The sequence below is a fragment of the Scardinius erythrophthalmus genome, assembly GCF_964197995.2.
Source record: "Scardinius erythrophthalmus genome assembly, chromosome: 12".
In the NCBI taxonomy this organism is placed as follows: Eukaryota; Metazoa; Chordata; class Actinopteri; order Cypriniformes; family Leuciscidae; genus Scardinius; species Scardinius erythrophthalmus.
Genome location: NC_138232.1, coordinates 43,036,485 through 43,048,778, shown reverse-complemented (window position 1 = coordinate 43,048,778; position 12,294 = coordinate 43,036,485). Strand labels below are relative to the sequence as shown.

The following is a 12,294-nucleotide window of genomic DNA, read 5'->3' as shown; positions in this document are numbered from 1 at the left end:
GGTTTCATGAGCAGATCCACGTTCTCCTGTTTAAAGTTAGAGCGTTTCTGTGAAGCGACGGCATTATCAGCTCAGTCTTACAGGAATAAGTCTAGACTGATAATACCTTCCAGGATCATCTCATAAAATTATGATCATTAAGCACAACTAATGAGGGGTTGAATGTCTGTTATATACAATTCAATTCACATTTATTTGTAAAGCGCTTTTCACAATACACATCGTTTGCATGAGTCCACATTACAACTTAGAGAGATCTGTTATCAGAGGTGACTGTCTAAGTTCTGTATTTCAGAAATCTACATATACAAAATCACAGTTATGTTGTAAAATGTATGTAGTGAATGAATCTAATAATGTAATGTCATGCATTTATCAGTAGCAAGAGTTTAGACACACGTATGCAATCTCATCCTCTACAACACATTTCCTCTTCATTGATATTTTCTGAGTAAAACCAACCATTGCATCAGTTCTGAGAGCACTGGCATTAGCCAAGACCGGATGGCATCATGTAGTGTGTTTCAGAGTGTGTGTGTGACGTAATACAGAAGATAAAATAACTGCCCAAAGTGCATTTCCGATATTTTCTGCTTTTTCATTTAAGGTTCAATGTGAGTGACGTATGTGTGAATGTGTGTGTGACGTGTGTGTGTGTGTGGGGACGACAATCATCATGAGCTTAATTCATAATTACATTATGGAAAAATAAAACCTTGAAATAAATCCACCAAGCAGCTTGTTAACAGTTTTAAAAATAAAGGTTCAACTTCAACCATTTTTGGTTCTTTCATTGATCGATTCTTAAAAGAACCATGTTTTTCTTAGTGTGAAGAACATTTTTCCACTGTAAAGAACCTTTGGTGGGATGAAAAGATTCAGTGGATGTTAAAGGTTCTTTACGGAACCGATGCAAAACTTTTTAAAGAGTGAAGAATGCTGATTAAATTTACAGTAATTTTCACAAAATCAATAAATTTGACCAACAGTTGTAGAAATAAAGGAATAATGTAGTAGCCTACTCTTAACTCTTTAAACCATCACTACAAGAAACAGCCTAATTATAGGAAAGATTAAAACAATAATTGAGTAAATTACAGTTTCATCAACAACTTTTCCATTTTGACCTTGTCTTTGAAAAAATTGTCTTTGACCTAATGGTGGAAACTGCCATAAAAGGTCAACTTTAAAAGCACACCTGGTTGATACTCATGATAAAGAAATACCATGTAATATGTGAAGCATATCTAGTGAGCTTCAATGTCTATTTCATAAGAAATGAAACTATGGCTCTATAACGTTCAGTTCCAGCACAGAATGATCTTACATTTACATCACAATCTTCTTCAGTAAGAGATGAATGATGCAACTTTTCATCTCAGCACAGTCTCGCTTATGCAACACTCAGTTACTCATCTTTAGCTGAACTACATCATTATTTTATATGTATAAATAAACTTTATCTGCTAATCTTCATCAGCAGTGACCATCAGGTTGTATTACCTTCAAATGACATATCAACCGTTTGACTGAGTGGGATTTCTCATTTAATATTGTATACATTTCTAAAACCTTTTGCATTTTATGTCCTCTCAGAATTCTGCCCAAAAACACTTGCAGGAATAAAGGAATAAAGAATGGGATCAAAACATCCTGCAGGAGCAGCTTCTCCCAGCGATCCAGGAGCAGTTTGGTGACGATTCGTGCATGTTCATGTCAAAAGGCAAGAGTGATAATGAAGGAGATGGGAGATCATTACACTGAAATTTTGGATCCTCACACTCTAAAAAATATTGGGTTATTTTTTCTAACCAAATCCTGGGTTGAGCTTTTTGGGTAAATTTTTGGGTAATTTTTGTAATTTTAACAACCCATTGTTTGGGTAGTTCTTGTGTAACCCAGATCCTGGGTCAGACGTAACAACCCAGTGTTTGGGTAGTTCTTGTGTTACCCAGCTCCTGGGTCAGGCGTAACAACCCAGTGTTTGGGTAGTTTTTGTGTTACCCAGCTCCTGGGTCAGGCGTAACAACCCAGTATTTGGGTAGTTTTTGTGTTACCCAGATCTTGGGTCAGACGTAACAACCCAGTGTTTGGGTAGTTCTTGTGTTACCCAGCTCCTGGGTCAGAAGTAACAACCCAGTGTTTGGAGAGTTTTTGTGTTACCCAGCTCCTGGGTCAGGCGTAAAAACCCAGTGTTTGGGTAGTTTTTGTGTTACACAGATCCTGGGTCAGACGTAACAACCAAGTGTTTGGGTAGTTTTTGTGTTACCCAGATCCTGGGTCAGACGTAACAACCCAGTGTTTGGGTAGTTTTTGTGTTACCCAGATCCTGGGTCAGACGTAACAACCCAGTGTTTGGGTAGTTTTTGTGTTACCCAGATCTTGGGTCAGATGTGACAACCCAATGTTTGGGTAGTTTTTGTGTTACCCAGATCCTGGGTCAGACGTAACAACCCAGTGTTTGGGTAGTTTTTGTGTAACCCAGCTCCTGGGTCAGGCGTAACAACCCAATGTTTGGGTAGTTTTTGTGTTACCCAGCTCCTGGGTCAGACGTGACAACCCAGTGTTTGGGTAGTTTTTGTGTTACCCAGCTCCTGGGTCAGACGTGACAACCCAGTGTTTGGGTAGTTTTTGTGTAACCCAGCTCCTGGGTCAGGCGTAACAACCCAATGTTTGGGTAGTTTTTGTGTTACCCAGCTCCTGGGTCAGACGTGACAACCCAGTGTTTGGGTAGTTTTTGTGTTACCCAGCTCCTGGGTCAGACGTGACAACCCAGTGTTTGGGTAGTTTTTGTGTTACCCAGCTCCTGGGTCAGGCGTAACAACCCAGTGTTTGGGTAGTTTTTGTGTTACCCAGATCTTGGGTCAGACGTGACAACCCAGTGTTTGGGTAGTTTTTGTGTTACCCAGCTCCTGGGTCAGGCGTAACAACCCAGTGTTTGGGTAGTTTTTGTGTTACCCAGATCTTGGGTCAGACGTGACAACCCAGTGTTTGGGTAGTTTTTGTGTTACACAGATCCTGGGTCAGACGTAACAACCCAGTGTTTGGGTAGTTTTTGTGTTACCCAGCTCCTGGGTCAGACGTAACAACCCAGTGTTTGGGTAGTTTTTGTGTTACCCAGATCCTGGGTCAGACGTAACAACCCAGTGTTTGGGTAGTTTTTGTGTTACACAGATCCTGGGTCAGACGTAACAACCCAGTGTTTGGGTAGTTTTTGTGTTACACAGATCCTGGGTCAGACGTAACAACCCAGTGTTTGGGTAGTTTTTGTGTTACCCAGCTCCTGGGTCAGGCGTAACAACCCAGTGTTTGGGTAGTTTTTGTGTAACCCAGCTCCTGGGTCAGGCGTAACAACCCAGTGTTTGGGTAGTTTTTGTGTGACCCAGCTCCTGGGTCAGGCGTAACAACCCAGTGTTTGGGTAGTTTTTGTGTTACCCAGATCCTGGGTCAGACGTAACAACCCAGTGTTTGGGTAGTTTTTGTGTTACACAGATCCTGGGTCAGACGTAACAACCCAGTGTTTGGGGTAGTTTTTGTGTTACCCAGATCTTGGGTCAGACGTGACAACCCAGTGTTTGGGTAGTTTTTGTGTTACCCAGCTCCTGGGTCAGACGTGACAACCCAGTGTTTGGGTAGTTTTTGTGTTACCCAGCTCCTGGGTCAGGCGTAACAACCCAGTGTTTGGGTAGTTTTTGTGTAACCCAGCTCCTGGGTCAGGCGTAACAACCCAGTGTTTGGGTAGTTTTTGTGTGACCCAGCTCCTGGGTCAGGCGTAACAACCCAGTGTTTGGGTAGTTTTTGTGTTACCCAGATCCTGGGTCAGACGTAACAACCCAGTGTTTGGGTAGTTTTTGTGTTACACAGATCCTGGGTCAGACGTAACAACCCAGTGTTTGGGGTAGTTTTTGTGTTACCCAGATCTTGGGTCAGACGTGACAACCCAGTGTTTGGGTAGTTTTTGTGTTACACAGATCCTGGGTCAGACGTGACAACCCAGTGTTTGGGTAGTTTTTGTGTTACCCAGCTCCTGGGTCATACGTAACAACCCAGTGTTTGGGTAGTTTTTGTGTTACCCAGCTCCTGGGTCAGACGTAACAACCCAGTGTTTGGGTAGTTTTTGTGTTACCCAGCTCCTGGGTCAGACGTAACAACCCAGTGTTTGGGTAGTTTTTGTGTTATCCAGCTCCTGGGTCAGACGTAACAACCCAGTGTTTGGGTAGTTTTTGTGTTACCCAGATCTTGGGTCAGACGTAACAACCCAGTGTTTGGGTAGTTTTTGTGTTACCCAGCTCCTGGGTCAGACGTGACAACCCAGTGTTTGGGTAGTTTTTGTGTTACCCAGCTCCTGGGTCAGACGTAACAACCCAGTGCTTGGGTAGTTTTTGTGTTACCCAGATCTTGGGTCAGACGTGACAACCCAGTGTTTGGGTAGTTTTTGTGTTACCCAGATCCTGGGTCAGGCGTAACAACCCAGTGTTTGGGTAGTTTTTGTGTTACCCAGCTCCTGGGTCAGACGTAACAACCCAGTGTTTGGGTAGTTTTTGTGTTACCCAGATCTTGGGTCAGACGTAACAACCCAGTGTTTGGGTAGTTTTTGTGTTACCCAGCTCCTGGGTCAGACGTGACAACCCAGTGTTTGGGTAGTTTTTGTGTTACCCAGCTCCTGGGTCAGACGTAACAACCCAGTGCTTGGGTAGTTTTTGTGTTACCCAGCTCCTGGGTCAGACGTGACAACCCAGTGTTTGGGTAGTTTTTGTGTTACCCAGCTCCTGGGTCAGACGTGACAACCCAGTGTTTGGGTAGTTTTTGTGTTACCCAGCTCCTGGGTCAGACGTAACAACCCAGTGTTTGGGTAGTTTTTGTGTTACCCAGCTCCTGGGTCAGACGTAACAACCCAGTGCTTGGGTAGTTTTTGTGTTACCCAGCTCCTGGGTCAGACGTGACAACCCAGTGTTTGGGTAGTTTTTGTGTTACCCAGCTCCTGGGTCAGACGTGACAACCCAGTGTTTGGGTAGTTTTTGTGTTACCCAGATCCTGGGTCAGGCGTAACAACCCAGTGTTTGGGTAGTTTTTGTGTTACCCAGATCTTGGGTCAGACGTGACAACCCAGTGCTTGGGTAGTTTTTGTGTTACCCAGCTCCTGGGTCAGGCGTAACAACCCAGTGTTTGGGTAGTTTTTGTGTTACCCAGATCTTGGGTCAGACGTAACAACCCAGTGTTTGGGTAGTTTTTGTGTTACACAGATCCTGGGTCAGACGTAACAACCCAGTGTTTGGGTAGTTTTTGTGTTACCCAGCTCCTGGGTCAGGCGTAACAACCCAGTGTTTGGGTAGTTTTTGTGTAACCCAGCTCCTGGGTCAGGCGTAACAACCCAGTGTTTGGGTAGTTTTTGTGTGACCCAGCTCCTGGGTCAGGCGTAACAACCCAGTGTTTGGGTAGTTTTTGTGTTACCCAGATCCTGGGTCAGACGTAACAACCCAGTGTTTGGGTAGTTTTTGTGTTACCCAGCTCCTGGGTCAGACGTTTGGGTAGTTTTTGTGTTACCCAGATCTTGGGTCAGACGTGACAACCCAGTGCTTGGGTAGTTTTTGTGTTACCCAGCTCCTGGGTCAGACGTGACAACCCAGTGTTTGGGTAGTTTTTGTGTTACCCAGCTCCTGGGTCAGACGTAACAACCCAGTGCTTGGGTAGTTTTTGTGTTACCCAGATCTTGGGTCAGATGTGACAACCCAGTGTTTGGGTAGTTTTTGTGTTACCCAGATCCTGGGTCAGGCGTAACAACCCAGTGTTTGGGTAGTTTTTGTGTTACCCAGATCCTGGGTCAGGCGTAACAACCCAGTGTTTGGGTAGTTTTTGTGTTACCCAGCTCCTGGGTCAGACGTAACAACCCAGTGTTTGGGTAGTTTTTGTGTTACACAGATCCTGGGTCAGACGTAACAACCCAGTGTTTGGGTAGTTTTTGTGTTACACAGATCCTGGGTCAGACGTAACAACCCAGTGTTTGGGTAGTTTTTGTGTTACCCAGCTCCTGGGTCAGACGTAACAACCCAGTGTTTGGGTAGTTTTTGTGTTACCCAGCTCCTGGGTCAGGCGTAACAACCCAGTGTTTGGGTAGTTTTTGTGTTACCCAGCTCCTGAGTCAGACGTAACAACCCAATAAATAAAGGAATTATCATGCAAACCAGTGGTTGTGTGGAGTATTTAAGTTAATCTGTTAACATTAATTCATATATAAAGTAAAAAAAAAAAAAAAAAAAGCTAGTATTATAGTAAAAATGTATCAATCCCTGTATGATGGGTTAAATAAACAACCCAATTTTCTGGGTAAAACTAACCCAACATGTGTTCTGTCCTACATTTACCCAGCCCTTGGGTTGAAAATAAGGCAAGAATGGATGGCCATCCTTCAGGATTTGACCCAGAAGTTGATATCCAGTGTGCCAGAGTGAATCGCAGAGATTATGAAGAAGAAGGTTAACACTGTAAATACTGACTCTTTGCATACACTGAATGTTTTCACTACACTATACAAAAATAAAGGTCTTTACTGGCATCCATGGTTCCATGAAGAACTTTTAACATCCATGGAATTTTTCAATTCCACAAAAGGTTCTTTACTGTGGAAAATGTTTCTTTATATTTTTAAAATGTTCTTCACAAACAAAAAATGGTTCTTTTAAGAACTGATCACTGAAAGGTTCTTTGGTGAACAAAAAATTGGCATTGAAGAAGGAGAAAAGGGGATGAAAAATACCTTTTTGTAACCTTTAAGTTTACAACTTCACACAGGAACAAGTGAGTGACGCAAGAATACTGATGCAGATGATAATGATTCTCTCAGAAGGCTGTAGTAGCGCTTGAGTCATGACTATCCAAAACCCTTACAAAAACCTCAAAAGCGTTCAATGACTTCAGTCATTACTAGAGTTTTCACTTTAGAATACTGATCCTAATTATTAGTAATTCTTTCTGATGGGTTTGGTAACACTTGGGTCATTATGGTTTTAGTAGTCATGGGAGGTTTGAAAAAGCAGTAATGATCATCTAATAGTGAACTACCACATTCAACCATTGAATCAGTGCTATTACTACCGGTAACTAATTCATTATTCAGAATTTCTTGATAGATAATAGTAATTACTAGTTAATAGTGCATTACTCATTTGTTACTGTAGTTATTCATTACTGACAGAACAGTTTTCTAAAGTGTTACCAACATGTGAAATAATCAATAAATAATAAAGCAGCAAAACACTACAACACTACATATGTTATTGCCAGTACTTTCAGCCATTGCTGAATATTTGAATGTCAAAAGTGAACAAAATGTGAGAACTTTATAGGGAATTTCCACGACCCTCAGCAGGTCTTAAGACTTCCTCATCTTTTTGTGCTACGCACTTTGTGTTAAACACTTTTTATGCAATTATATAAGAATTCATTTTTTTTTTCAACAAATATTATTTTAAACTATTACATCAAAAACAAGTAGCCACGAATAACTCATTTTCAAGATCACAAGTTTTAATCGCTGTTTTTTAAGTTAGTGACCTTGAAATGAAATTTGACAATTTATGTGTGTATTATAGTCCAGTGGGCTGTTATCTCGTTTCTTTCTAGAATCGCAAAAAAAATCTAAACCACAAACACTCACAGCCACACACACACACACACACATAGTGTGATTATGAGAAAAAAAGAGCTTGAGATGAAATTTGACGATTTATGTGTGTGGGGAGAAAACAAAGTGAAATAAATATTTTATATTTAAATTATTTATATATTAATAATAATTAATTAATTAATTATATTTATATATCACATAAATTGTCACATTTAATTAATTTAATTAATTTTGAAATAATTAGCTATATTTAGAAAATAAACAAAATTACAGCTTGATTGGAAATTACGGGAGACTAAATAAAATGTATTTACCGTAATTTCCAATCAAGCTGTAATTTTGTTTAAATTATGCAAATATGAAAATATTTTTATTTTCAAAATATAATTTCAGAAAATAATGCTTTTCTTGAGATGAAATGATCAAGCTGTAATTTTGTTTAAATAATGCAAAAATATGATTTTTATTTTATTTTACATGCATACATTCTAGAGTAGCCAACAGCAAGTCTTTTAATTATGCTCAAATGCCCTGTTTACAGTCAGTTAATCCTTCTCTACCCACTTGTGAACATTGTTACAAATTAAACAAGCAGTAAGTAGTGTGAGTGATAATGTTGTTTATTTAGGCTACGTGCATTGGGCAAAAGTAGCCAATTTTTGAGGAAACACGTTTAACACATATCAGCATACAGAGAACAAGATAGCCTAGAGAAGTTCTTTGAATGCTATATTTACATGTGAAAGTAGGCTACGCTAACCAACTTTAGCCTGACGAAGTGTTAATTTCGCTCGTTTGTGTTTCAGTCAGTCATTTCGGCCATTTCAACCTCTGAATTGAGATCCAAACTGACAAATTATTGAGGCGAAACCGAAACAGAGAGAAACTTTCACAGCTTTTAACAGTCGTCTTTCAGCTCGTGTCAACAACACTAAATCAACATCCATGAGGGAAATGAGGGAGTCCGTCCGAAGATAAACACCCCATAACTCCTTCATAAACAGCATTATGACCGTGCGCGTGCGCATAAAGCCCAAAATATGTGACTGACCCTGAATATGCAATGCACACATATGATGTGGACAAACATGCAGTTCGTTATTTTAGCAGCGGATCATTTGCTCTGTCCTCACTTCATTAGTTTAGTCTGATTTATTAATCAGGCTCTGCAGATTTCTATTGAACTCTGGCAGAGCAAAAGACATTATGACGGACGCTGAGGCGTAGGCTACATGACAAACCAAACGGATTAATATTCCCTTCAAAACCATCTATTAACCTGACTTACTATGACAAGATAACAAACTCAAAATAGCCCATCTTTCTTTAAACCACGAACGAAAGAGTTTGAGATAAATACAGAGTCCTGGTGATCTATTCTAGAAATTTAGGTCGGTGAAAAACATTTGTGGCATTAGACTACCACAGTCAAATCCACACACACACACACACACACACACACACACACACACACACACACACACACACACACCGAACTTGATGATCAAGTTGATCTCTATTTACAACTCTCATTCTTATTAAGAATTTGACTAAATATTAGCAGGCTGAAGCAATCCTGATGGGTTGAATGATAGTCCAATGGGCTGTTATCTCGTTTCTTCCTAGAATCGCAAAAAATATCTAAACCACAAACACACACACACAGAGTGTGATTACGAGAAAAAAGAGCTCTACATCCTCCAGCACTCACACCTTTGCCGTCACATCCTTCTCTGTCCCCTAAACTTTTTCCACTTATCACAAACACCATCATCCATCCCAGCGCGCGCGCGCGCACACACACACACACACACACACACACACACACACACACACACACACACACTTCGCGCTTCTATTTCAGTGCTAAGTTGTGGAAATATAGTTTGCTTCGTTCATTCAGTTTTACAGCATTCAGTTTTACAGCATTAAAGAGGGCACATGTTTTCACTCAACTGAACAGTGTCAATGCATTTTAAACACATTCTCCATCCCTAACCCGACAGCTCAGGTAATGCTCATTAATGGTAGGCTGACCCATTTCAGGGATGGTCAAAATTACGATTTAAAATCAGTCTGAGAGCTTGACATTGGCTGCTGAGGTATTAACAATATATTTCAGAAAATGATCCGCGTTTTTTGGCCCTAAATGATAATGAAACACACATATAGAAACTGACCTGCTCCTCTCCATCTCTCCGTCGATCAGCGGGAGCTCAAGCCAACTTTCAGACCTTTGATTTACTCAAGGTTTTTTGAGATAAAGGGTTTCCCTTTTTCGTTCTCTCTCTCTCTCTCTCTCTCTCTGTTTTCGTTTGAAGAGAATAAAATGGTAAAATCCTTGCGGTTTGTTTCTCGCTTCTGTAAACCGCGTCTCGCTTCTCTCTCAGAAAAAGCTCCTCTAAAAAATCCCCTCGGTCTTCTTTCCTTAAAATCTCCGTCACAGACACAAAAATGACGGAACTTATTCCCATATGACGCTATTTGGTGCTTTTACCTAAATACGTGAAAACGACGAATGGAAATTAATTTAGGATAACAATTTTTTTTCCTAATGTTTATGTCTACCTTTCAGACTATAGGCCTAGTTTTTTCAAAATTGATACTACTTTTTAATAACTTTTAGTAGGCTAGGTCTAATCAGGCCTACCTACAATTAGCTACAAATTTACATTATAAGGGTGTTTATAAAAATGTTTTTTTTTTTTTTAAAAAAACTACCTTCACATTTTTAATGTAGGCCTACATTGACTTGTTTTTTATTTTCAAAAAAGCTTCGCATTTGAATGCACATGGATTTGCTGTATAAGTAGCCGACAGTTTGTTAATAAAGTGGTATAAAAAGACTTGAACTTTCACTGATTTTTGTAATCTAATATCATAATCTGAGTTTAGATCTGTAACTCTAGCGCCCCCTTCAGGACGGTGTACATCATGAGATTACACTAGATATGTGTCATTTACTTTGGATTTATTCGTTGCAAACATCTGAAAGTCTGTACATTTTGCCAATAAACCTGATTTGCAATGGGGGGGTGAATAGTTACAACTGTAGCTAAGATTTCTGCTCGTTTACTGTAAATGGCCTGCAGCAAAACACAGAGATGCTTTCAGTCTCCAAAATGCAGATAATAAAAAAGCTTCAGTACAGTTTGATAGATTTCAGAGATTCTACACGATGAGGCATGTTCAAAATCTCCTTTGTTTTGACATTTCTGTGTGTAAAGTTTGGACTGAAGCAAACAAACACGGGTCAAGGGACTGTACGATTTCAACACTGTCAAAACCCCCTGGCTGACCTAAATAACATCACGAGACTATCATCACTGTCACAATCTAAGGCCTGTTGAGACACTCAGATGTTCATCATATGGCAGTCTAAATGTCACTAAATGAACAGTAAAGGCCTCCAACAGCTGAATTACATTTTATTTGATATAAAGTTCAAATCTGACCCATTGGCAATGACTCATTTGTTAGCAATTACAATGAAATAGTAGTTATATGCACACTTCCACAAGGCAGTTACAGGGTCTTCTGTGTCTTCTGTACATTTAAAGACTTTTTTCCAGGCTAAATCAGAACATCCCACTGTTCTGATACCCTTCTCATCCTTTGTCAGTGGAAGTCTCTAACCTTATTCAGATTTGTCCAAATCAGATTTCTGTGTATAGATCAGATTGGAATCCGATCATATTTTAGCAAATGTGAACGGCAGAAAATCACATGGAAAGGTTTTTTGAGCTTCATTTGAAATCATATTCAGAAAGCATTTCTGGAAATCCATTTCAGTCTGACCTCTCTGATCCCGTGTGATTTAATAAAACGTGAACATGCCAGACTTTGTTGTAGGAAACACAGTGAAAGTTGCTGCAGAGACAGGGTTGTTGAGCAGAAAATTACATATGTAGAGACTGGCGGAAACGACAGCACAGAATCGATAGATAGATAGATAGATAGATAGATAGATAGATAGATAGATAGATAGATAGATAGATAGATAGATAGATAGATAGATAGATAGATAGATAGATAGATAGATAGACAGACAGACAGACAGACAGACAGACAGACAGACAGACAGACAGACAGATATTTTAAATTAATCATAACTAACATTTATTTTTCTTGCAGGATTAACAATTATATGCTTTTGAAAGCTGAAATGTTTCCAAACACTTTGGTGAAGGTCAGTCAGTGTGTCTTAATCATGTCCGAATATAACAAAAGGGGAAGTGAAACTAGACAGATATTTAAATATATAAACTCATGATTTTGAATAACAAAGCTTCTACTTAGTAACAGAAGAGTTTGCTGAATAAGAACCAATCATATTAGTAATGAATCATGTCACCTTTGCCATGCTCTTATTCTATAAAAAATGTTCTCTTTTTGCCCAAGTAAACTTAATGTGCGTAGGGGAAAATACCACAATAGATAGATAGATAGATAGATAGATAGATAGATAGATAGATAGATAGATAGATAGATAGATAGATAGATAGATAGATAGATAGATAGATAGATAGATAGATAGATAGATAGATAGAGGGCCATATTAAATCTCTTAAATATGAACAGAAACTTCCCAACAAAAATATTCTTCTAAGAACGTTTTACTAAACTTCCCGTAATGAAAATATTATTTCTGAATGTTCTCGGACCGGAAC

General features: G+C 39.7%; 1 protein-coding gene across 7 annotated transcripts in view; it reads right to left on the bottom strand.

The window, feature by feature from the left end:
* The window catches only part of LOC308699314 (interleukin-2 receptor subunit beta), a 25,461-nt gene extending 15,434 nt beyond the window's left edge, over positions 1–10,027 (bottom strand). For 2 of the 7 annotated variants that reach the window (XR_014031168.1, XM_081380035.1), the window contains exon 1: positions 9,805–10,027. The gene's annotated coding sequence lies outside the window, so the exon portion shown is untranslated. The remainder of the gene's footprint in view (positions 1–9,804) is intronic. The other 5 variants (XR_014031169.1, XM_081380036.1, XR_014031170.1 and 2 more) reach the window with 4 other exon arrangements.
* Positions 10,028–12,294: the final 2,267 nt, after the last annotated feature.